Source organism: Camelus dromedarius, chromosome 6 (assembly GCF_036321535.1).
Source record: "Camelus dromedarius isolate mCamDro1 chromosome 6, mCamDro1.pat, whole genome shotgun sequence".
Taxonomy (NCBI): Eukaryota; Metazoa; Chordata; class Mammalia; order Artiodactyla; family Camelidae; genus Camelus; species Camelus dromedarius.
Genome location: NC_087441.1, coordinates 42,780,573 through 42,804,076, shown reverse-complemented (window position 1 = coordinate 42,804,076; position 23,504 = coordinate 42,780,573). Strand labels below are relative to the sequence as shown.

The 23,504-nt window shown below is 44.0% G+C and overlaps 1 protein-coding gene and 1 non-coding gene across 5 annotated transcripts in view; one reads left to right on the top strand and one right to left on the bottom strand.

Moving 5' to 3' along the window:
* The window catches only part of FYN (FYN proto-oncogene, Src family tyrosine kinase), a 198,558-nt gene that overhangs the window by 166,116 nt on the left and 8,938 nt on the right, over positions 1-23,504 (bottom strand). For all 4 annotated transcript variants that reach the window (XM_010992002.3, XM_031456177.2, XM_031456178.2 and 1 more), the window contains exon 2: positions 5,967-6,006. The gene's annotated coding sequence lies outside the window, so the exon portion shown is untranslated. The remainder of the gene's footprint in view (positions 1-5,966; positions 6,007-23,504) is intronic.
* TRNAA-AGC (transfer RNA alanine (anticodon AGC)) lies at positions 55-126 on the top strand. The gene has a single exon. It is a non-coding gene; the product is annotated as a tRNA-Ala (tRNA).

Sequence of the window (23,504 nt, the reverse complement as noted above, 5' to 3'; positions counted from 1 at the left end):
TCCATACCAGTCTCAGAACAAGTGCAGCTCTGCTTTTAAAAGTGTTTGGGGCTGGGGGGTATAACTCAGTGGTAGAGTGTGTGCTTAGCATGCACGAGGTCCTGGGTTCAAACCCCAGTACCTCCATTTAAAAAAAAAAGTGTTTGGGGCAGTGACATAAGCATCTTTTAAACCATTTGTCACACACAGTTTACTAATAATCTCTCCTTCACACACAAAGTCAGCAGACAGTAAGTCTATGCAAGGCAGACAACCAAATGATTCCCACCTCCACCCAGCAGGCCCTGGTTGCCATCAGGATGATGCAGCACTCAGGGCCACAGGAGGGAGCCTCCGGAGTAGGTGGGAGCTCATCCTGACTCTATTGTAATGTGGGAGCGTTTCTCCCCACCTCGCCTGGTGACATCCAGCTTGGGGAGACTGATGAATGCCACTGAGATGAGGAATACAATAAAATGATCCCCGAGCCGAGGAACTGGCCATGGAAAGAGAATGAGGGTCCCAAAGGCCTCCCCAGACTCCACGCAGAACCCCATTTCTGAAAGTCTCTCCCAGGCTGTCACTGAGGGGACCACCTAGCGGGGCCAGGTCAGGTTTCAAGAGACAGTTCCCCTTTGAGGTTTCTGATGTCTCCTTGATAAAAACATCATTACTATTTGAAAACCTACATCAGGAAGAAAGTCCTTCTCAGTTCAGTGAACAGAAAATGAAAGGTGTGTATAAAATCCCCAGTTCAGCGCCATGAGGCTGCTGATGACCCGCTGTCATCTGCTCCTCTAAGCTTCAGTACAAGAGTGCATCCACCCTGCAGTGAAGAGGGAAGGGCGTGCCAGGTCTGAGACCTGTTTTAGATCTTGCTACTTCCTAGATTCTAGTCCTTGGGTAAATCATTTCACTTCTGTTGAGCTCCATTCTCCTCATGTGTAAAATGGGACAACAGAATAAGATGACATGTGGCCTAACAGTGGTTGCCCACCCCTCTGCCAGAGTTCATTAATGTTCAAGGAAAGAATGAATTAACTGTTCTGTGTCCAGGACTAGACAATCTATCCTCAATTTTTCAACTCTTTCCTTGAATCACGACGTTACAGTGTTATCTGTAGTTCTTCCAACTGCCACGGAGACCTGCCTGAGTTTATAGTAGCTAGAACGAGGGATATTTTACTCTCTTGGAAATTTGAATTGGCAGAGGGCATGTTTTTTCCTTCTCGGACAACAGCAGCATGTAGTTTTACAATCCAGAGATTGATGTGAAAGAAAGTTGGTCCATTATTATGGGTGATGTATAACAACTGTTTTTGGTCTGGGACTAAAAATGTTTTTGCTCTTCCATCAAACACAACTCTGCACAAGCTCCTTGCTCCTAAACACACACAACCCTCCCCTAACCCAACCCAAAGCCATTCCCTTTTTTTGATCCCCAGTCACCAGGAAAGCAGGCTGTGTGAAGCCTGGTCTTTTCCTTTACTCAGTGAAGCAGAGGCTGGTCCGTCCCAATGCCCGGTCACCAGTAGAATGGGGCAGTCTACATGTGGGGTTAGGGCAAGGGGCAGGGAGAATGGAAGCTAACTGGGCATCCTACTGATCCTGGGGCTGGCAGCTCTAAGTGCGCGTATCAGAGAGGGCCTAAAGGACCCACAAGCACTTGGTGAGCCCTCCCCTCCATTCAGGAGGCAGTGGCTTCCACAGACGGCAGGGAGTCCTGCTCACGCTGTTCTTCCCTCCCTGCCTTTCTCTCTTCTCATAGCAACCAGCGTAGTCAGCGAGGCGGTGCACCCCAACACCAACGCCCCACCATGCTCCCACTGGAGACACATCCTCATGCCTTCCCAGTGACCAGCATTCACAAGCCTTCGCACATCCCAGATAAGCCTTGCTGATCTTCTGACCCCTGGAAATCCTATTCCCTCCACTAAAGAAAAATCTTACAAGCATTAATTTTTCCTTCTCTCAACCAGCTGCGTAGGAATCACGTACACACAGATTTAAAGCTTGGTTCCTAATGCAGTCTTGAATTTTGAACCCTTCACTGTTTAGAACCAGATTGTTTCACAAGACTATCTGCCCCACAATAAGAATCTAGGATATTTTTTATCATTTCTCTTGGGACTTATTAAAACAAAAGAAAGACTGAAAAATGGAGTAGCTTCTAAGTACATTCCACATTTACAGACTAACACAGTTCAAGGAATTCACTGAGAAAAAGGAAACAACTTTAAAGCAGGTGGTAATTTTTTAATTTACTTTTCTTTCTGAATGACAATTTTCTTTGAGGTGGTTTTGTGTCTATCAAATAGACAGTAGTATTTTGGCCACGTGTGTGGCCAGAGGCAGCCATCTAAACCCTGCGAACAGTTGTAGTAGCAATACAGGAATTCCTGGTCTCACTGAAAATACAGATATGACAGGCGCCTCTCTCAAGGCAGGCGCTAAAATCCCTTCATCATGCTAGACAAAGGCCATGCAGGGTACATGAAAATCAGACCTTTCTTCTCAGGCCTTTGAGAGTACTTATGACCAAAGCAGATGTTATTTTAATCAAATCCATTTAAACCATGATTTAAATTACTAAGTAAGATGACAATTTTATCAGCTTTTTATTTTAAAAAGTGCATTTTTGTTTTTCCGACATAAAAACAAAATTATACATTCCTTAAAATTCAGTTGAGGGTGGATTTCCCTTTTAGAAGATACACCCTTATTTAAATAAATCAGTGATTTATGGAAACCAACCTCTGAAGTATATCCTTCAACAATTCTAGAAGATTCTGTGAAAAAAATGTTTAATGTTTCTCTTGTGTTCTTACCGCTTGTCCCTCGTTTATCTTCAGACTCCCTCTGCTTGCCCAGATTACTTCGTTCTTAAGAATTATCTATTCATTGGTCTGCTTGAAACTTTACTTTTGGCAAGAAAGCCAAGGAATGCTTGCCTTATCTCCATATAATGCTATTAACAAGCATGGTTTCCACAGATAAAACCCGCAGATGGAGAAGAGAAACATTTCTGGGGTAAACAGTAAGGTTTTCTACTTTTCTACCTACTAAGGTGGCTTTCATTGGTTCGCACTATCCCCCAGTTTGATCATGCGGCATTCAACATTTTAAGAGGGCACACTAGGGGCAGGCTCCAGGCCTAGCACACGAAGGATTCAGACCCGACAAAGCTTACATTTCAATGTTAGACGTCTAACACAGATGTTAGATGGCCATTGTACAAATAACTCTACAAGAGCAATGGAAGTTTTGAAGAAGTGCTTGGTGGTAGGGCAACCCCACCCGGGTTGGGAGGGAGAGTGTCAAGGAAGACCTCTCTAGAAAGCAACATTGCTTTTTCTTATTATTAACTCAAAAAATTTCTTTAAAAGGCGACAAACATACTGTCTCAAATATTGTATCAATTCCATGGTAGGATGGAGTATGGGAAATACAAGGCTCTGGACCAGACAGATATGATTAGAATCCTTGCTATCACTACTGTGGTGCCTTGAGCAACTCACGGTCAGGGACACGGTCTCCTCAAAAGGCTGTTGTAACAAGTGTGACACATATAAAAGCACTCAGTATATACGGAAGTCTAACAAACTACAGACAATAATTAATAATTACAGAAGGTATGCCGATTTATCTTTGAGCTTTGACATGTCAAAATTAAGCTAATTTTCCTTTCATAGTTCTGTCTTTACAAAAATGTTCAACTGAAAGAGAAAACTCAAAAATCCATTAGCAAAAAAAAAACACACCATGACATCAGTGGTTTTTCTTCACTCGGGTTGGCTAACAGGCATCGTTTACTTAAACAATGGATGCGTACCCTGGACTCGATTCTTCTTGGCAGATACATAAACAGGCAAAGAGAACAGTTGGTACATCTGTACTCAACAGCCTTCTCTGAGCATTAGAAAGAGATTCAGGAACAGGAGCTTTTGAATTAGAGCTTTTAACATAGTGAACTCCCCTGGGGCAGTTAAGTGTGTTTCAGGTCATTAACTACTTGACAGAGAGGGTGCAGGCAGAGCCCTTGAGGGGCAGCTCCAACTCACGCAGCCCAAGAAGCATTCTTACCCAACATTTAGCTTCTTTTATTCTGACCTCCCTTAGCACTGACAAACACGCAACCCACACGACAGGGTGGGTCACATGGTTCACTGCCCGGTCAGACACTCACTGCGCCAGCGCTGAACCGGGAGGTAGAACCGACGAGGCCCCACCTGCCAGGCGCTCGCAGCCCCCACTGGGCCTCCTCAGTAAGTTTTCTTGAGACTGTGGCCAACAGCTCTTTTTCCTTTCTGATACAAGGCTCAAGTCGCAAAGTGAAAAAAAAGTAGGTGTTTTGTGTTTTTAAGTGGAAAAATGAAGAATTTTACTTGGTCCTGGAAAAGAGACCACTTTACTGATGAGAAAAATGAGGCCCAGAGAGGAGACAAGATCTGCCTAAGGTCTTACAGCAAGTTAACAGCAGAGCTGAAGGGAGAATTTAATTCATTCCACTCAGGGCTCCCCAGCCCTTTGCCCTCTGCTCTGCCTGGCATTGGGTTGTATTCAGAACACAAAGAGGTCCCCGCTAAGCTGGACCTCCCTGTCCTGTGGTTGCAGGATTCACCTTGGCCTGGGCTGCACAAGGCCTTTCCCAGACCTCACCGACAGGTGTTCTGTTGTCCTGGGCTACACCGCCCTGGGGTAGCTCCAGCTGCTGTGTGCCGGGCCTGGCCCAGGAGAGCTGACACTACTCTCCTCCAAAGGGACTGTCTCTGCTGACCCCTGGCTTCCACAGCCAAGACTAAGTGCAGGGGGGTTCTACAAAGGCTCCCTTCTGCCTGGCCCTGCCTAGAGCCCTTTTGTTGCCCTGAGTCCCCTTGGCTTGTAGGAGCTAAAAAGGCCATGACTGAAAGGAGATCACAGACCATTCTGCAGAAGCTGGGGTGGGGGGGCTGTATGGGGTCAAAGGTCAGGGATTGCCCATAATTGTTCTCAAACGACGTTTCAGATAGTATACTTCACCAATTTAAAACAAAGATGCATTGTCTGCAGAAGGAATGGCTCTAGTTCAGGAGAAGAACCTCTCTTACACATAAATTCAATGTGAGAAATAACACCCAAGTCATTTTAGGATGATAAGGTGGAACCAATGAAAAATTACACCCAAGGCAACGTGACTGAGCAGCATAGTCGGGCAGGAAGGGGTCCTATGGGTGACTGGTGAGACCTGACTAAGACCAGCCTTTCACAGAAACCCAAGGCTGCTTAAGGAGTCAAAAGAAACACAGGCGGAAAAGACTTGGCAAACATTTGAAGAAAGAATGAAAATATGGTTCCTCCACATCCCTCCCCATCCATCCATCCACCGACCCCTCCACCCTCAGCCCCTCCTGCACAGCTCTAACATATTGTGTAATAATTACCTGTGTACTCAGCTGTCACATTCATTTTTGTTTCAACAGAGTCCAGCAAGGTATGTAACACCCAGGGGGCACCAAAAAAATGTTAAGTGAATGAAACCATGACCTGTTACACAGTAACTGCAATTCAAAGGTACAACTAGGGCAGCGGAAAGCAGCAGCCGTCTGAGAGCGGGGAAGACCAACAACAAATGAACAAGGCACCTCCCTAAACCCATCTGAAGACGGAGGGCTGCCCATCCCTCAGCAGCCCCCAAAGGTGCAGCAGCCATGGGACAGATGCTTTGTTCTATTCCTGGGCGGGGGAGACCAGAGCTCAAGTGTATGTTCCCATAATTATCAAAACCGAGTGTTACAAATAAGGGAAGGGGGAAAACAGCAGGTTCCCCTAAGTGAGCTAAGACTTTTTATTTCATATACCAGCTCCATTTGCAACTCAGCCTCTCTCTTAGAAACCTATGGGCTCAGAGTCACAATCCCAAATTCAAAATGGACCAAGTCCTAGGTCCCATGGGAAACCCTTTCTAATTTACAAGGCATGTGCTCTCAGTGCAAAACTTGCCAACTTACTTTTTCCACGTCTAGATCAGCATCCTGCTTCATCAAAAAACTGTAAAAGAAAAAAAAAAAAGACATCAGAAGAGAACTGAGCACTCTTTGCCTGTAAACCACCCACAAAACACCACCGTAGAATTTTCATTTGCTGCAATCAATTTGCCCACAATTTTTTTTCTCATTCACACAATTGTTGTGAAGTCACAGTTGCCACAAACACCTGCCTGCAACTGCAAAGAAAGACCTGGCCCTGTACCACCACAGGAAGCCAACATGAGATCTGAACTTTCCAGAGCCAGGAAAAATAGGGGTGGAAGTCTTGAATGTGTGTGTACACACACACACACACACACACACACCTTCTGCAGGGTGCCTACAAGGCATCCATAGTTGGGACACGTGAAAAATGAGTCTCCAAGGTCTTGTTCAAATTACCTCTCGGCTTAAATCCTCCCTTAGTTCCCAGCCCCTATCTGCCCCATGTCTTGTCTGACTGTGGGTGAGCCTCACTGTCAAAACAGCCTTCCTGGGATGGCCTTGCTTTCCCATCAGCTGGGGTTCCCCTCTCCGGGAGGCTTGCCAATTCACCAGCCTGCACAACTTGTCCATGGAAGTCTGGCCCCAGGATCACCTTAGACCCTGTGTTAAGCCCCTGGCACAGCTGATGCTGACTCGGATGGCACCCATGCCCACTTCAACATGAATTTTTAAAGTGCCAGGAGCAGGCAGATCTCCAATTTGCTCATGCACTCTGCCTACAACCTGCCAATATTATGGTACCTCATTTATTATTTGTAATTTTAATTGCTTGAACAAAGCTTCAGTTTTAATAAGGTGTCTAAAAGAGAACAATAAAAATGGTTACATGAAATTATGTTGACAATATGTTAGGGTAGAAAGTGAAAAGTTTGAGAAATCTGAAGGAAAAAAAAGAGAAACGATTTTTCCTATCTTAGCAGAGACTCAAACTAAGATGACTCTTAGCATCTTTCTTCCTGGTCCATGGTTTAAAATACCACCCATCATAAATTACCATCCCCATCAAAACCATCCCTCCCCCACATATACAAAAGAGAATTTTTGTGCTGTTTGAAAGACTGCATAATTAACAGTCATATCTTTGTTTTGTTTAATCAAAGATGACTCAGAATGAAGGAAAGAAAAAATGACCATGGGGAAGAGAATTAGAAACTCCTATATTGTCTTCCGCAGATGGGCATTCAAATCATGAACTCACTGCAGACATGCATGAGGAGCAGCACAGAGGCTGGAGGGGGGAGCGCTAAAGAGCACGCTGCTACAGCCTGTGCCTCGGCAACTCACATCCCCCCACCTCTCTCTTGCTTCTGAGACATGCAGTCCTGTCCCACCAAATGCCACCAGGCATTAAATGTCTCTCCTTCTGGTTCACCCACTGGGGATCTAGACACCGCTGAGCTGTAAAAAGGAGAAAATGGGAATTCTCCCTGTCCAGAAATTTCAAGTGGCCTCTCTATAATCAGCAGAGAGTAATTCAGTACCACAAGCACTTTTCACCAAAGGGAACATCTATACAGTAGAAGTCTGGCTTCCATTCTTGAACACTTCCAAAGAGGTTTAGGGAGATTGTCATTCTGAATTACAGAATGGATGTTCTAATTTGCAAGGTGAAAGATTCCTTCATCTGCTACAGAAAGAACACTTGGAGAACCATTACCCTTTCCCAAAGCAGTGAGGAAACCTCACCTCTCTCATGCATACAGCACAACTGCAACTGCACAGGATACCCAGTTCAGCAACAGACTCTAAAAGAATGAGCCTTGACTCCAAGCTCTTTAGCAACTGGTACCAACAGGATAATCGAAACCCTGCATGCAGTGGCTGGCTCACTACTACACAAGGAGTCTTATCCATGTGTACATGTATGAAGCATCATCCAATCTCTTTTTCAAGCTTACTAGACAGATGGAGTTAATTAACAAAGACAATGCATATATGCATCATCCTGCAGCCAGAAACCAGAAGGATGTCACAGCGTTAACTTCAAAGACTCCCAGCAAGCACACACAGCCTGAGATATTTTTAGGTACCAGCTCCATTGTCTCAAAGAGGATATAGATGGATGAAACAGAATTGCCTAAAAGTAAAATTCACATGGCAACCCCATTTAGAATGAACAATAGCAATTTGTTTTTAAAACCAGGTCTGTGTTTCTTAAATAAAAGCTGTTTCTGAAAAGTTGAGAATAAATAAGTTTTGGTAATCAAATGCTTAGGTGAACTAGAGGTAACATTGTATTGAAATGACTCCTGTATCTTAAAAAGATAATTTTTAAAAAACTGACCAATTATTCTGTTACTTTATTCTAAATCTGGATTATTGGAATATCCAAGTTTTAAGTTTCCAACACTTAAGGCAAGATAGACACCTCCCTCCCCAAATGTATGTGCATGTGTGTGTATTTACAGATACAGATCTGCACAGGTAGTTAGTTACACAGACATTTTAAATAGCTATTTCAAAATACATGTATTCAACCATGGGCTCGTGGGCAGTAGAGCACATTCCACGCTTTTACTCTTCCTGCCAAAGCACTGCTGATGCTTTGAGAACGTGACTGAAGTGACCCAGATTCCCCATTGGGAAAGGCGGACCCATAAATGCTACCGACCTGTGATCAGCTGCAGGAATGGAAGCCAAAGCATGAGGCCCAGGCCAAAAATGGATGACTCCCCACTACTAATATCCCCTCAAATCCATCTTTGGGGGAATACACAAAGATTTTACTTTTAGAGAAAGCTCTAGAAACAACACTGAGAAGCCCTCAACATCAAGCCTCCTCTTGATACAGCAATTCCTCCCACCCCCACTGCTCTCGTATTTCCAAATGCCCGGGGGCATCTACTCCCACAGGCACCTACCACACACCTTGTGACAGGACAGGACCAGCAGAGGAACAAGCAGACATGACAAAGAGGCACTGGCCACATTCGGAGAACGGCAAAGGCTTGGCCATGCTCCAGGGGGAGGCTGGTGGGAGAAGGGTGGGAACCTACGGCAGAGGCCAGATGGGGAGAGACAGGCACACCAGTTAAGAAGTCAGCCAGAGAGGAACACACTTCTGCACTTTCCAGTGTATTTTCAACCTGCCTCTGACCCAGGAAAGGGCAGAAAAACAGATACAGCTCCCAGCATATTCCTGGCACTGGACTGGCATTGTCAGTCCACTCTCCTCCACTCTGCTGCTGGGTAAGTATAATTTTCTCATTGGCCTACAGGGCCTAGGACAAAATCACCTTTTCACTCTTGTTCCCCTTTGACCCCACTTCTATGAAGAACTGGTTTCCTCTCCTCCATGTTCCCACATCACTGGGCGCAGTACCTGTTTCCCTGTCTCCCCTGCTCAAATGCCAGTTCGCCTGTGGCCAGGACAGCACTGAGGACAGTGCCTGCAACAAAACAGGGACATGTGCCATTTCTGCGGGCGGAGGGGTGAAGGGTGGGGGGGCGGTAGCAAGGTGACTAATGAAGAAAAGTCCAAAGGAAATGAAGGAAATGAAACTGCTCTGAATCAGGCGGACCTGCTGTCTCCTGCACGTATGAGCTGGGGGGGTGGGGGGTGCTGGGAAAGGTGGGTGTATCAACCCGGGTGCACCCACACCCAACACACACACATAACACCAGAAGATGACCTCTCCTTTCAGTTTAGTCCTGTGTCTTTAGCTATAAATAGATGACAAAGAGCCAATCTGGAGATTCTGCTGTTATTTTTAACATTACCCGGTGCTTCCCTTTTATATAAAAAATGTGACTGAAAAACCAAGATTCAATACATTAGAATCATAATCACATCTTGTATAGATTTAAGGAAAGGCCACAATGAACCCAAGATTCGGGTTTTTGTTTGATTATTTTAAGAATTGGAAGATTGAGAGAGAAATGAGGCATACTTTTCTCTTCCACAGAACCTCCTCTATTCCCAATTCAAACCTTTTTACTACTTGCGAAAGATTTAAAATATTCATTGACCTTCCAAAAAACATCTGCACGTTACTAGACATGTCTTCACATATTCACGTCTGAATGGCTTCTTTCTGCTCCAATGATTACAGCTCTATTCAATCAAAACTAAAGTGAGAACTCAGAGCTGTATGTGGTGTGATGTCAGTGGCAACTGAGGATAAAATAGCCATTTGATAGCAGCTCCCGTATCAGGCGTGTCAACAGGGGCAGTGTTCCTTCGGTTATTCTTAACTTAGGACCCAGGGCACAAAAAAGACCAGGCAGGGCCAGACTCTGCCACAATTCCAGAGAAAGCTGAGACACATACAGAGCACACACAGAAGCTCCTCAATGCTCTCTGGAGAAGGGGGGCCCCTGGCTCCCTGCCTGAAGCCCGGGAACAGGCCCACTCTCACAGAGGACGCCCCGAGGCCCCCACAGCTGCTCCCAGACACACCATGCAGCGTGTGGGACTGTCCACGCTCGGGGTCACCATGATCTCCCGTGGGCCCCACAACTGGAACAGCCCCAAGGGGACAGGACCCCACTCAGACAAGGCCATTTGTTGTTGGGTAGTCCTCACTGCCCCATTTCCCCAAGGGAAAAAAACGCTTTTTCCTCTGGCTATTTATTCTGGCCCCAGATGAGCTCATTCCCCTGTGTCTCCCTGCAGAGGTGAACCTGCTGACAAGGTCCGGGATGGCAGCACCTCCAACCCTCTCGTCCATCTCACCCCACCCCTAGCACAGGTGCTGTGATTGTGCACGTTCAAAACGGGGAGGGGCTCCGGGCAGTGCGCCGCTGGGGAACAAGTCAATGTCACCCCAAGGGCACCTTCAGCACACTGACATCAAGGGGACCCCTGAACGAATTCAGAGGGAAGGGGCTAGTCTGGGAGAGGACAGCAAAGGTAGCTGGGGAACACCCTTGAGTCTCCCACACTGGGAGGACCTCACGGGGCTCAGCCCACGGAGATACACTTTGTTCTGTTACTTCATTCTTATTTCTTTTATATACATATTCATTCACCTCCTGGAAAATCTGGAAACTCTGGAACCCCTGTTATGATGATGGAGCTTCACCCTTCCGGCCAGTGTCTCTATGCACATAGAAATGTTAACACCGGCGGAGCACCTCCATCCTGCCCGTCACAACTGACGGCACATACTGTCGGTTCTGAGAGAGGCAGAGAAGAGGGGAGGCACCCCAAATATGAACGATGTACCCAGTACAATGAACTACAGGGTCTATTGCAAGCAGTAAGGTGCAAAGCGTAGGCTCTACCGCCTAATGATGCCTCTCACCACTATGAATTACTCTCTAAAGCACAGAATTTTGGCCCACAGCCAGGGAGGAAGCAGTTGGCTTGGAAACCAAGTTCTGTTCCTAGTCCTGCTAGTCATTTTCTCTGTGATTGGTAAGAGGAGAGGGTGCAGCAGAGTCCCATATTAAACCACCCACAGGGGCCAGGCAGGTAAAACCAATGAATGAAGGAGGTGAGATGGGGCTAGATGAGCTGAAGAGCCCGGCCCCAGCCCAAGAGGACAGCTGCAACACTGCCTGGGCAGGCTGCTGTCAGGAGGGAAGGCAGGCTTGGTTTTGCCAGACCTTCCAATTTTTTTTTTTCCCCAAAGGAAGCTGGAAATCTCAGTTTTTATACAAAACTACCCAAATTTTAAAATGTTGGTTTAAATTTTTAAAATGCACCATGTGGCTCAACAAGACATAAATGAAGGTTATCATCCAGCCCATAGACTGGTTTGCTATTTTCCTAAGTCATAAGATTCATCCCTTCGTTTCTCTTTCTACTAAACAGGAAATTGACTGCTATCTGCTCACCACTTGGGGTTTATTTGAGAGTGTAAAGGGAGTTTTTATTACCATACAACAACAACAAAAATCCAAGTACATTCAAATGCATAAAGCAGGGTAAACCCGACCCCGTATTTTAAACCAGGGTTTACATAAACGCTCACACATGGGGCTTGATGTTTTGTAGAATGATTTGAAATAAATACTTCTACATTTTAGCTTCTAAAAACACAAGAGGTCAATTATAATAGCCTTAGAGGAAGAGGGTGTGAGCAATGGGAGTGAATGGTGGGTGAGAGCTTGTCTGGAATGGCTTTGATTTTTTTAAGAAACGCACTATAGAGACAGGTAATGTAGACAGCCCTCTCAAGAGGCACTGCATGCAACCGAGGGCAGCAGAGAAGGGAGGGGGCTTCCCCAGGAGAACTCGAGGTGAGGACAGCGTACTTCACAAGTGGATGAAGTTACAGATCTTTGTACGTTGATGGGATGAACAACATGTTAAAGCAAATAAATGAAAAATCCAAGTACCAACTAAAGGAACTCTGTCAGCAAAATACTAAAGAGTGTTGGGTGCAGTAAAAAATTTATTAGTAAGAGTTAAGAAGCCAAGATCTAGTTATACGGGTTTTCCTAACAAGAAGTCAGAAAAAAAAAAAAAACCACCTTTACTACCACACACATTGCCCCACATTTTACACTGTGCCATTTCTGTATTTGTCCTTTTTAGCCTACTTCTAGCAGAGTCTCTCTCTTTGCTAAAATACATTAGTTGCCATGGAAACGATGTCATAGTGTGTAAAACCATTTACTGTCCTTGGAAAGGCATTCATGATAAAATTGAACGGTAGCATGTTTTTAAAAGAGAGCCAACAGAGAGCAGTTGTGTAAGAACACAAGATCTCAAAATCGTGGCTTCAAAGGATTCCTCCACCACCATCATCACAGGTCCCAGTTTCCCCCATATCAACCAGACAAGCACCTTTCCTTGTCACGGATGCCAAGTGTACATAAAACAAAATCTCTGACCTAATGTTGGAGGAAACAATAGACACACCAGAATTCACACTTCTGTGGGTGGAGGAGGGGTGGGGAGACTGCAGCATCAGAATGTTCTGTAGGCATCACAGCACCTTTGCTAATGGGGAGGATTTAGTCCTGTGATAAATTCTGCTGTCCAACTTTGTTGTCAGAGATAGAAATAATATTTAGGACATAGAGATTTAGACTTGATTTCCTTATCCCCATGGATTAGCAAGACACTCCCTCTTTTTTCCTTTCATTGACTCAAAGTAAATCAGATTCACTCCTTTGAGGAAATATATTGAGTGGCTCTCATGAGCCACACTGGCGAAGACGACAGACAAGCAAGGTACGTGGAAGCTTAAAATCTAGCAGGGCCAGCTAGGTGGGTGGGAGCTTAAAAGGCTTCCTAAGTCATGGTGAAGAGCTCAACTTTATTCTAACTGCTAGAGGACGATCCTGAGGGGTGTTACCCAGCAATGTAATCTCTCGGGGATTTTAAAAATCTCGCTCAGCTGTCGTGGGAAGTCGGACTGGAAGTCAACAGAGGAGGGCAGAGAGGTAATGTTATCAGAACAGTCCAGACAAGAGCGGACAGTACAAAGCAGATGGAGAAATGCGATCTCTAACTAGGGTGACCTCACGCTTTGGCTTGTCTGTGCAAGTGCTAGATTACACTTTTGGTCCCAGCAGCCCCTCAAATGAAGCTTTTGTCCAGATGTTTCATTTTTTAAACCAGGTACTGTTCTTAACAGTTGCATTAAAATGCACCAAAACTGGCTTTGGTGACCTCTACTTTGCCCTTCCAGCTTCAGCCATGGTCTTGCAGACCAGTGAGTAAGACAACTGGCGAGTGAAGAGAATTTTCATCTTAAAGTGCAAGTCTGAATGGTCACCAATGATGATCCACCTCTTTGCTGGTCCTGTTCCAACCTTGGCTGAAGTGAACACCTCTCTTTCAAGGAAAACAGGCAGGATGCTCACCAGTAAAATAAAGAGCACTTGGACATGAGTTGCTGGGGCAATTAACTCCTCCCAGCCTCGACTGGTAACACCCCTGCCAGACACCAGATGCACTGACCAGCTGCACTGACCCATGTTGCGGCTGAGATGCACAAACACTGGTCAGAAGGATCCATGGGAAACAGAAAATCACAGGTTGGGTGTAAGTGAAATATCTGCAGGAAATAGCACTTTTCTAGAATGGTATGAATCTCTCATAGTGTCATTTATTGATGGTTATTTTATTCTACTTTGCACTTTCCCTTTCAGCAGCAATGGGCTAAAAAAGAAAAAAATGCAGATTAAATTAAAAATTACTGAATTTTTGTTATTTCAGAAAGCTGATGATGAATGTTAGCTCACACAAAATGTTCACTGGTATTTATTATCCACCATGGGAGCCTTAGTGATATCATTCACTACTTAATACCAATCTGCTACAGAAGCATCAGTACTACTTCAAATGTTAACAGTCACTGTAATAAGATTGTGCCCAAGGATGACAAATTTAACACAGGCAGCTATGGAAGGTTCACTGACGTAACACTCCAGGAAGCATGACTTTTCTTTTAGATCAAATGACTGATATTCTGTGTTGGTTTCGCTTATTTTTGAGTTCAGATTTTTTGTTGCACATACAGAAAGTGAAGTGATGGCTTTAATGTGTTGGTTTCATTAGCAGAAGGAAAAAAATTGCACAAATGATTCAGTTGCATGTTAGTATTAATAGATGTTTTAAACAGAAAACTCAATTAATTCCAATTATGGTTTGATTTTTTTCCCATCTGTTTCCTGGGATCAAATAAAGCTTGTGGAAGTTCATTCCGTCACAGGTGAAACATCTCATGCTAGTATGAATGCTACTGTAATCTGTCAAAAGTTTAATACAAGAGATGAAATTATTTGTTTCTGCAGAATGCAAGTACAAATTTTGTGATGCTACAAATAGTTTTCCTTATTAAATCCAGAAACCTGTGGAGCAGAAAGTTATTTGAGGTGGCTATGGCATATGCATAATTTATAATTGCATTCAAGCAAGCGGTTATATCCTACCAAAGACAGAAGAAACTATAGATGTAGAAGTTGACAAGTAGGTAGAAAAACTAAACTACAAAATTTATGGGATAAAGTGTTGTTTTGTGAATACACACACACAAAAAAACACTTCAGCATGGTAGTACACGTCTTCTATTCTGCTACCTGTCACCATCAACTAGGTTTTAGAACCGTTTGAGAAACGACTCTAAATCAGCCAAGGTGTGCCGTAATGGGACGTGAATGAATCCTGTCAAGTCTGGGTATGTTCTGTTCCAAAACAGTTGGAAATCTTTGATCAAAGTAGTGAATGGAGCACCACAATACTGCAGGTTTTTTGTTTTCTTTGGTTTTTTTTTTTTTTAAAAAGCTTTTAACCAACTGCAGTTACTGAAAACAAGGCTTGCAAACAGAAGATGTTAAAATTTGTCCCAACAAAAGCAAAGGCAGGCACTAAACACATTATATTAGACAACTCAGGTGTCCAAGATTTAATTCTGAAACTGTATTATGGATGTTTTGGGGTATCTCAACTTGTGGCAACATTTTAATGGTGGTTTTAATTGGACACATTTATATTCTGTACCACAGTGGAGTGAAATGATGAATAATCAATGATCCTGTGTCCGCTAAATGTGATGAAACATTCAAAAGGGCCATAGAGAAACTTATTTTCATGAGTTTTGTCTTATAAAAATATTTATTGGGGATAAGAATCTTGAATGGGGACCTGTGAAAATATTTAGGCTAAAATATTTATACATTTCAGTATGAAAAAAATTAGACTAAGAAAAGCCTCCTTTTAGCAGAATTTGCTTGCGCTTACGTGCGTCTGTAGAGTGAGCTATTTTCAGTTAAAAATTTTATGATGTATACATAAATGCCAACTGAAGATAGTAATGGTTTCAAATATTAACTATAAAACACAGCTTTGAAGGAGACTGCAGGCAACTCTATGAGAAAATTAAAAATAAATCATTCTTCATAAAAATAACAGTGACATGATTATTAGAAACATATGGCTAAAAAACTGACGAAAGTAAATCAATATGTATCAAGAATAATTATTGTCTTATGTTCTTTTTATTGTTTAGATAATCAGCATGAAAAGTTTTTTTGTTGTTGTTGTTCTAATGTATAGGGACATGTTTTTAATTATTTGAAATTTTATATTTGAGGAGATTTTGAATAGAACTATTTCAAAGGTTTTAAAATATTATGAAAATAGTATCAGTTAACAAATCAACTTTTTTTTAAGTTCTATAATTTAAATTATTTTAATAAATAAATGTTGTGGTCCCCCATCTCTAGCTCTCTCGGCTCCCCCTGAGGGAAAATATGAGATGTATTTCTGTTTTGAGAAGATGTGTTCAAAGCGCCACAGTAATTTTCTAGTAGGAAAATACATAAGCAGTATCCCAACAGGCAACTTCCCACCTCGCTCCACGCCACCAAAACGCACGCTTTTAAAAGCAAGACTCAAGATTCCCCTTCCAAATTACTAGGCATTTCAAGAAACAGAGGTTTTAAAACATCTTCTTAAATGTAGCATCATCCTTGTATGAATGTCAAAGAGAGATAAAATGTATTTAAAAAGAGCTAACTGGTCCCCCCCCCACCTCATTTGAGTGCTCTGGTAACTACTTATGAATTATACTTGGAAATGAATCCCTTCATAAATTCACGCTTTATTTAGTACATGAGGATGGAATATAAATGAAGAGCTTCTCTCCTATAGTGTCAGTCAGAGACTGTAATTTCTAGTATTCACTCTGGTATCTTTAAAATATGGAACTGAAGAATCATACCCAGTACAAATTCTCCTCTAGTCTCCAGCATCACCGTTAAGTTCATTAGAGAAAGGCCTGAAATTCTAATATTTACCACTGACCTGAGACCTCCACGGCAACTGAAGGTCCTTCCTTCCAGGGAACTAGGAGGAACAATGGGGAAGATAAAATCCATGCTAACCTTTGGGATATCCGGTGGACAGCTCTGCTTCTTGAGAGGACAGATCTTCCCACTTCTTGCCCAAAATGAACCTAGTACAGGTATGCTAAGCCACAATTTGCCCAAAGCGAAAAGTATTCTTTACGAATACAAGTAAGCAAGTTTGCCACCACCACCACCACCATCATTATGTTAAAATACAGCTCCCATGCAATGCGGAAGGTCTGAAATTTACACTTAGTACTCAGCTGTATGCAAAAGATGCTACTTCATTTCCCCATAGTTGAGTTCAACTTGATCATGACCACTGCATTTCTGCTTATGGTACAAAAAACAATCCTGCTCCTTCAGGATAACCTAATCTCTTCAGATTGAAAATTTTCATTGCTTCAAGGCAATTAGCCAAATTGAGCCCCTCTCAGAGCTGTGTTCCTCTCCCTCTCCTTCCTTCCCCCTGTGGGGAGATTACAGACCACCACATGATGGTGAAAGGATCTGGACCAGGCACTGCCCTCCAAGCCCTCACTGGTCTCCCCCGGATGTCTCATCCCTTGGCTTTGGGATGTTGGCCTGGTTTGGCTGAGGTGACTGGTGGATATCTGCAGCCACAAGCCGAGCCAGCCCTCAGCCGTGAGACTGGCACAGTTCATTTTATGTCCTCTTCATTCTTACCCTCTCCCACCATGCTCCCTCAGCCCCTCCACCCCTAGGGCTATCCTAGGGGGCTTGCAGGACTTGGGATTTCTCCTATGTCATGTGAAAGCTTTGGAGACTTGGGGGAGGAAGCATCATCTCAGGGCTGTATCTGCCTAAACATGCCCCACTGCAGGGCCCACTCCCACGCAGCTTTCTTCCCAAGTTCCAGACCAGGGGCAGGGTACCAGGGCTTTCTCTGTGCAGGTTCTCCTCCACCCACCTGGAGTGGGGGATCTCAGTGACCCGTTCATTTCTTATCTCTAGTCTCCTCCACATCCCTGCAAGCTCCATCCGCCAACCCAGGAAGGTATTTCCTCCTTCCTGGTGCCTCTCCACCCTGCATGGCTGACTGTACAATATATGCCACGTCTTCTGAGATCTGGCTCTTTGGAATCCACAAATCATTTTTCTTCTAACAAAGCCTGCCTCTTTTAAATGAAGGCCTGGGCTAGCTCCGGTCTCTGAAACATGCTTCAAGGTCCTGTTTTGGAAGTCAGAAGCTGAACAACGTCTTCTTTGTCTTAGACCATACTCTGTTCTCCCCCATGAAGTAATGGAATCCTTAGCCTCAATGGGGGAGACTCCCAGGGCAACAAGAATTGGAAGGAGGGGAAAGTAAATTGAATACCAGTTCAAAATATTATCTCCATTAAACCAGCTGGTCATAATGCAAGGTCTCAGAGGTCCCAGAACACTCATTCAGGATTTTTTAAAAGTGCAGCGTACTGACATGTCATTTTTCTAGAAGACACTATTTATACATAATTTGAACCAAGGGCAAAAAGGGGGCTGTGGCTTTCATTTTGTTGAATTCTTTGTTCCAGGAGTAATGTCCGTAATTTCTATTCTACTGCTGAATGGACCCATTCAACAGGAAATCGCCCTTGTTCAGCATCATTTGTAACTCTCCACTTCCCAGGGCCTTCTGCCCTTTGCCTCTCCTCCTCCATATCTGCTGTGTTCACCCATCACATCCCTCAAACCTGGATCCTTCCTGCTTTATCCATCATCCCAATTCCAGCTCACTCCCTAATCCAGCTTGAACCCTACTTTCAGCTGATTCAATTGTTTTCTTCAGTCTCTTAGAACATCTTCCTCATTTAATTCTTCAAATCAGCTCTCAACTCTAGGTCACCACAAGGTCAAATATTCCATTCAAAGTGACAAGTAGTACTAAGTCAAGTCACAAAACTGAGCTAAAGCAACGTATTAAAAATACTTACAAATTCCAAAGGGGCCTCACTGTTTCTCTGTAACACGCTTTAATCCATCTATTAACACATTATCCTATATTTTCATAGCTGTTTAGATTTTTTCTAGATTCTCCAAGTCCCCCTCCCATCTCCAAATCTTCCATCTTCCTGAGGGCTCAGCCTCCAATTTTACTGAAAAGTTTACTGAAAAGTTTCAGGATACTCCATGCCTTTGAACTTCTCTTCGCATAAAAATTTCACTGTTATCTTTACCTATCTTGCAGCGATAGTTAAAAATCACGCATGTAAAGCCCTGTGCCTGCCCTTTAGTAGGCATTCAGACTTGCAAATATCTATCTCTTCTTTTCCTTCTCCCTTGAGTTACTGCTAATTTTTATCCTTTTGAGGGCTACAGTGGGCTGAATGGTGGCTGCACTCCCTAACCCTGGCCATATGTCCATCTGGAACCCATGACTGTGACCTTATAAGGAAAAGGGGTCTTTGTAGATGTAATTAAGTTTAAGTGATCTCTTTCTTAAAGATGAGATCATCTTGGATTAGGGTGAGATCTAAATCCAGTAACCAGTGTCCCTATAAGAGAAGGCCACATGAAGACACACAAAGGAGAATACCATGTGAAGACAGAGGCAGAAATTGTGCCAATACGTCTACAAGCCAAAGATTGCTGGCAGCCACCAGAAGCTAGGAAAGAGGCCTGAAACAGTGTCTTCCTCACAGCCTCCAGAAGAAACCAACCCTACCTTAATTTCAAGAATCAACCTTAATTTCAAGGTTTCTGGACTCCAGAACTGTGAGAGAAAATGTCCTGTTGTTCTAAGCCATTCAGTACATGGTGATTCATCATGGCAGCCACAGGAAACTAATTCAAAGGCTCCTTCTACACATAACATGATCTTGCCCCCCACCAGCTCTCTGCTGATCCCCTTCCATCCATTACCCCACCTCAGCCTCACCAACATCACCCTCTTTAGTGGATCCTTTCTATGCTCAAGCTCATCCAGGAGGTGCTCAGAGCCCAGCTGAGTGTCCTTCTGGGGAGCACAGAGCCAAGCTCCTCCCACAGTGACAATTCTGTATCTCAAGTGCATGGGTGCACTGTTGTGGGGGTGGAAGCTGGTCCCCTGGAAACAGAACCACTGTTACAAGCCAGGGATGTGAGCTCAGGGAAGCACAGGGCTTGCCTTGGGTCCCCCAGACTGGGGGCTTTTAACACTTTCCGACACTGGACTCTTCCCCATATAGCAGAGCTGGGCTGAGGTACAATCAGAGAATGTTTGGGGATACAGTTTTCCAAGCGCCAGTTCTCCTTGTATCACACTTAGGCATAAACTAACCAGAGCTTCCCAGGAGCTCCTGGCACCTGCAGGGGCATGTGGTTCTGCTCATTACACTGCAGTCCTGAGAGGTTCTTCCCAGCCACACCTCACTGGCCTGCACTGAGCAATTCTCGCCCCTGTAGAGAGCTACTTCCAACTCTGAGCAATCTGAAATCAGGAATCTGCTGAACAATAACCGTAAGACACCAGGAATTATATAGGCAAACACACTTATACTAAAAGAAGGGTGTGGTATAGCACATTATCCGTGCTTTGGCCCAAACTCACTGACGGAATTAGAAACTGGGATCGTTGCATTTGCACCCAAGGGGGTAAAACATAAGGCGGAACCTAAAACATTATGTGCAAAGGCTGGATTCTAACCCATGACTCTGAGGGTCTATCGGTGCAGAGGATCTGATGTATAATCTCCAAGATGAAAATTTACTCCAGATGCATCTCATTCCAGAAGTACTGAAAACACTTGTAAGACCTCCCAACTTGGCAGCTTAGAATCATAGTCAACAAGCATTTAATAAATGCATGGTTTAGTGTAGTGTTACATGGCACAAAGCAAATTAAGCGAGGTGCACTCTCAGCCTTCTGGAAGCTTGCTACTGAAAATGGACAATACTGACACTGACATGTACAAAACTGACTGAATGTGAACAAACTGGACAAATACATGAAGTGGTGACATTATATGCCGGCCAAGGGGAAAGTGCATTTTTGTTAGTGGCGTATGATCGCCCACATTTCAGGTGGTGGTTGTGGTAGTGGGGAGGTGGGCAGGAAAAGCATAGACAGCGTGTGGCTAAGGAAGGAAAAAAGTTCACTACTGCTTTCCAAAGACCACAAGGGCATTTCAAACAACAGTGAAACATTAGGTCTGCCCCTTCCCCTCATGGCTTCAGCAGTTGGTCTACATCCACAGAAGGTGTTTTTAAAGCTCTCCATCCCTCAGATACATTAAACCTGGCAACCAGGTGAGGGTGAGGCAGGGGAAGCCATTAATGAAGAATCACAGAGAGCTTTTCACAGAGAGCCGAGAAGACTCTTAACAAGGGCTGACAAACATGGCCTGTTGTGTCTTTTGTTACAGAAATGACTCAAGTAGTCCCTCCCTCCAAACATGGAAAACATTTTGTGAGGCTTATTTTCAATCATCCTTTTGAAAGATATACAAACAGAGGCTGTGGTTGGGACACAGTGTTAAAGCATTACTTTGTAGAACCTTAAGTCTAGGATGGAACCGTCCTTCCCTGCTAAGGAGATTCTTCAGATGGTGAAACACCAAGTGAACAAAATGAACGCATGGAGAAGAAGGTACTCCCACAGCCAAATCTGGGTTTCATGTGGCTGTGGGACTCAGTTAAATGCTACTCTGAGAGGTCCAGAAATGGGTAGGTGTGTGGCAGGTGAGCACCTGCCTTCTCCAGTTCTCCCAGGCCCCATGGACTTTCAGGCACAACACTGTTGGTCTAATCTGCTACTCTTCCCTCTTCTATTACTTGTATTCCAATTTCCTCCAGATTTTGAAACATTCTGCATTCCCCCGATCTGGGATGTCATTGTGTACTATTGGTAACTTACTATTGTTTTTAGTGAAAATCTTGTTGGTGAAAACCTGATGGCAGAGAGCAAAGAAATAACTATTTCCCTGGCCACCCTAAACTTTTAACAGAATGCTCAAGATTACGGACAAAAGATCTTTAAACACATACCATTCTCAGAATACAATGGTTTTCCTACAACCGTCTAGGACAGTCCCCAAACCTAAACTCTAAAGGTCTGGAGAAAGTGAATCTGGTGCCATTAGAAGTGACAGAAGCTCAGTGTCCAAGAAGATGCCAGCCTAGCCCCACAGATGGCCAGGACACTAGCTGCATGTCCCGGTGCCCTGCCCCAGGGCCCAGTTGAGTAAACACCTGCTGAGTCGCTGTACCACGAGTGACAGCACGCTACATGCCATAGGGGGACAAAAAGGGGGAGGCAGCAGACAACATTTTTGCACATATGAGAACAATGATCTCTGAGAAGACAGGACCCAAATATAGAGATTTCTAGGAGACCTGGATTCTAGTCTAAACTAACTGAGCAACAGGATGTATGACCTCAGGCTAGTCACAAAAATTCACTGCACCTTGGATTCCTCATATTAGAATTTAACTAACAACATAAAGCATCATTTATTAGAAGGTAATAAAAATGTTGAATGCAAGAGAATGAGGAGGCGAGGGGAAGTTTCCTGGAGCTGGGATTCCAGTGGTGCCTTGAGAAAAGGATAGAGTCCCCAGGGAAAGGATGCACTTGGGAGTCCAGGAAAGGAGAACAGAAGCCGGACTGTTCATACTAACAAGATAGCAGGGTAACATCTGGCGATTCAAGTGTCAGTGTGATGGTGAAGGAAGAGAGCCAGGTAAAACTCAGAAGGTGGAGATGGGGTTGGGGAGGGAGGCCCTGAATGCCAGGCTAAGGACGTTGGCCTTTCTCCCATTCATTAGGTTGTTAGTAAAGCGACAAGGCAAAAGAGCCAGTGTCTACATCAGCCAGCACATCCATTATGACATGGATCAACACCTCCTCAATTCAAGCTGGAACGCATAGGAGTGAAACAAATGGAATCATTATTTGCAAACCATGGGAGAGCCTGGAGGACATAACATATCAAAAGAATATCGATCGGGCAAAGGTGCACACAAAGTACAGCCATAGAACTGGCGTCTTCAAGCAGGATATGGTGATGAGAGAGAGAGAGAATGACAGAGTGTGAGAGTTCGCTGATATCTCAACTCCTGTATCTGAAAACCACGAGGGGCTGTTCGTATTTCTAGGTCAGACAATGAACTAGACAATAAAAGGGTGAACCTCTGCAAACTCTGAAAGCAGACAAGAAACCTTCCATGGAAATCAGTGCTTTTCAAATACCTTTGTGCCCGTGTGCCCAGCTACAGGCAACATATCATACAATTTCTGGAATAAAGTTAAAATTGAAATAAAAATCAAATTTCACAAGTGACAACATCTGAAATTGTTTTTGCCTCCAAACAGATACTACAACGTGTGGAAATGAAGGAACTCGTTGGTGTTTATTTGCCTTCTTGGTAGAATTCAAATTGGGCAGGATTTCACAGAAATACAGATTCAGTAACTTTTTCTGGGGATTAAAAGAAGAAAGGATCAGGAAAAGTGCCCCGGGCTTTGTCGTGGGAAAGGCGATCTGGCTCATTTTTAATTTTCCATTAAAGCCCTACTTTTCGGTATAAAGCAGATGGAATCCTTATACAACTCCATGAAAAGCCTACTATTTTTGGGTACCTCAAAGATGGGAGCTCTGAAGAAAATGAAAGTGTTTGAATTCATCAGATAAAATCCCACCAGCACATTCAAAAGGAGCAGGTACTTACAAATCTTAAAAATACAAGGTGATAGGTCTTTCTGTGATGGGTTTCTGATCCCAGCCTCCCATGGGTTCCCTCTGGGTCTGGCTGATGGATGACCTGCTGCCACTGCATCACCCACTC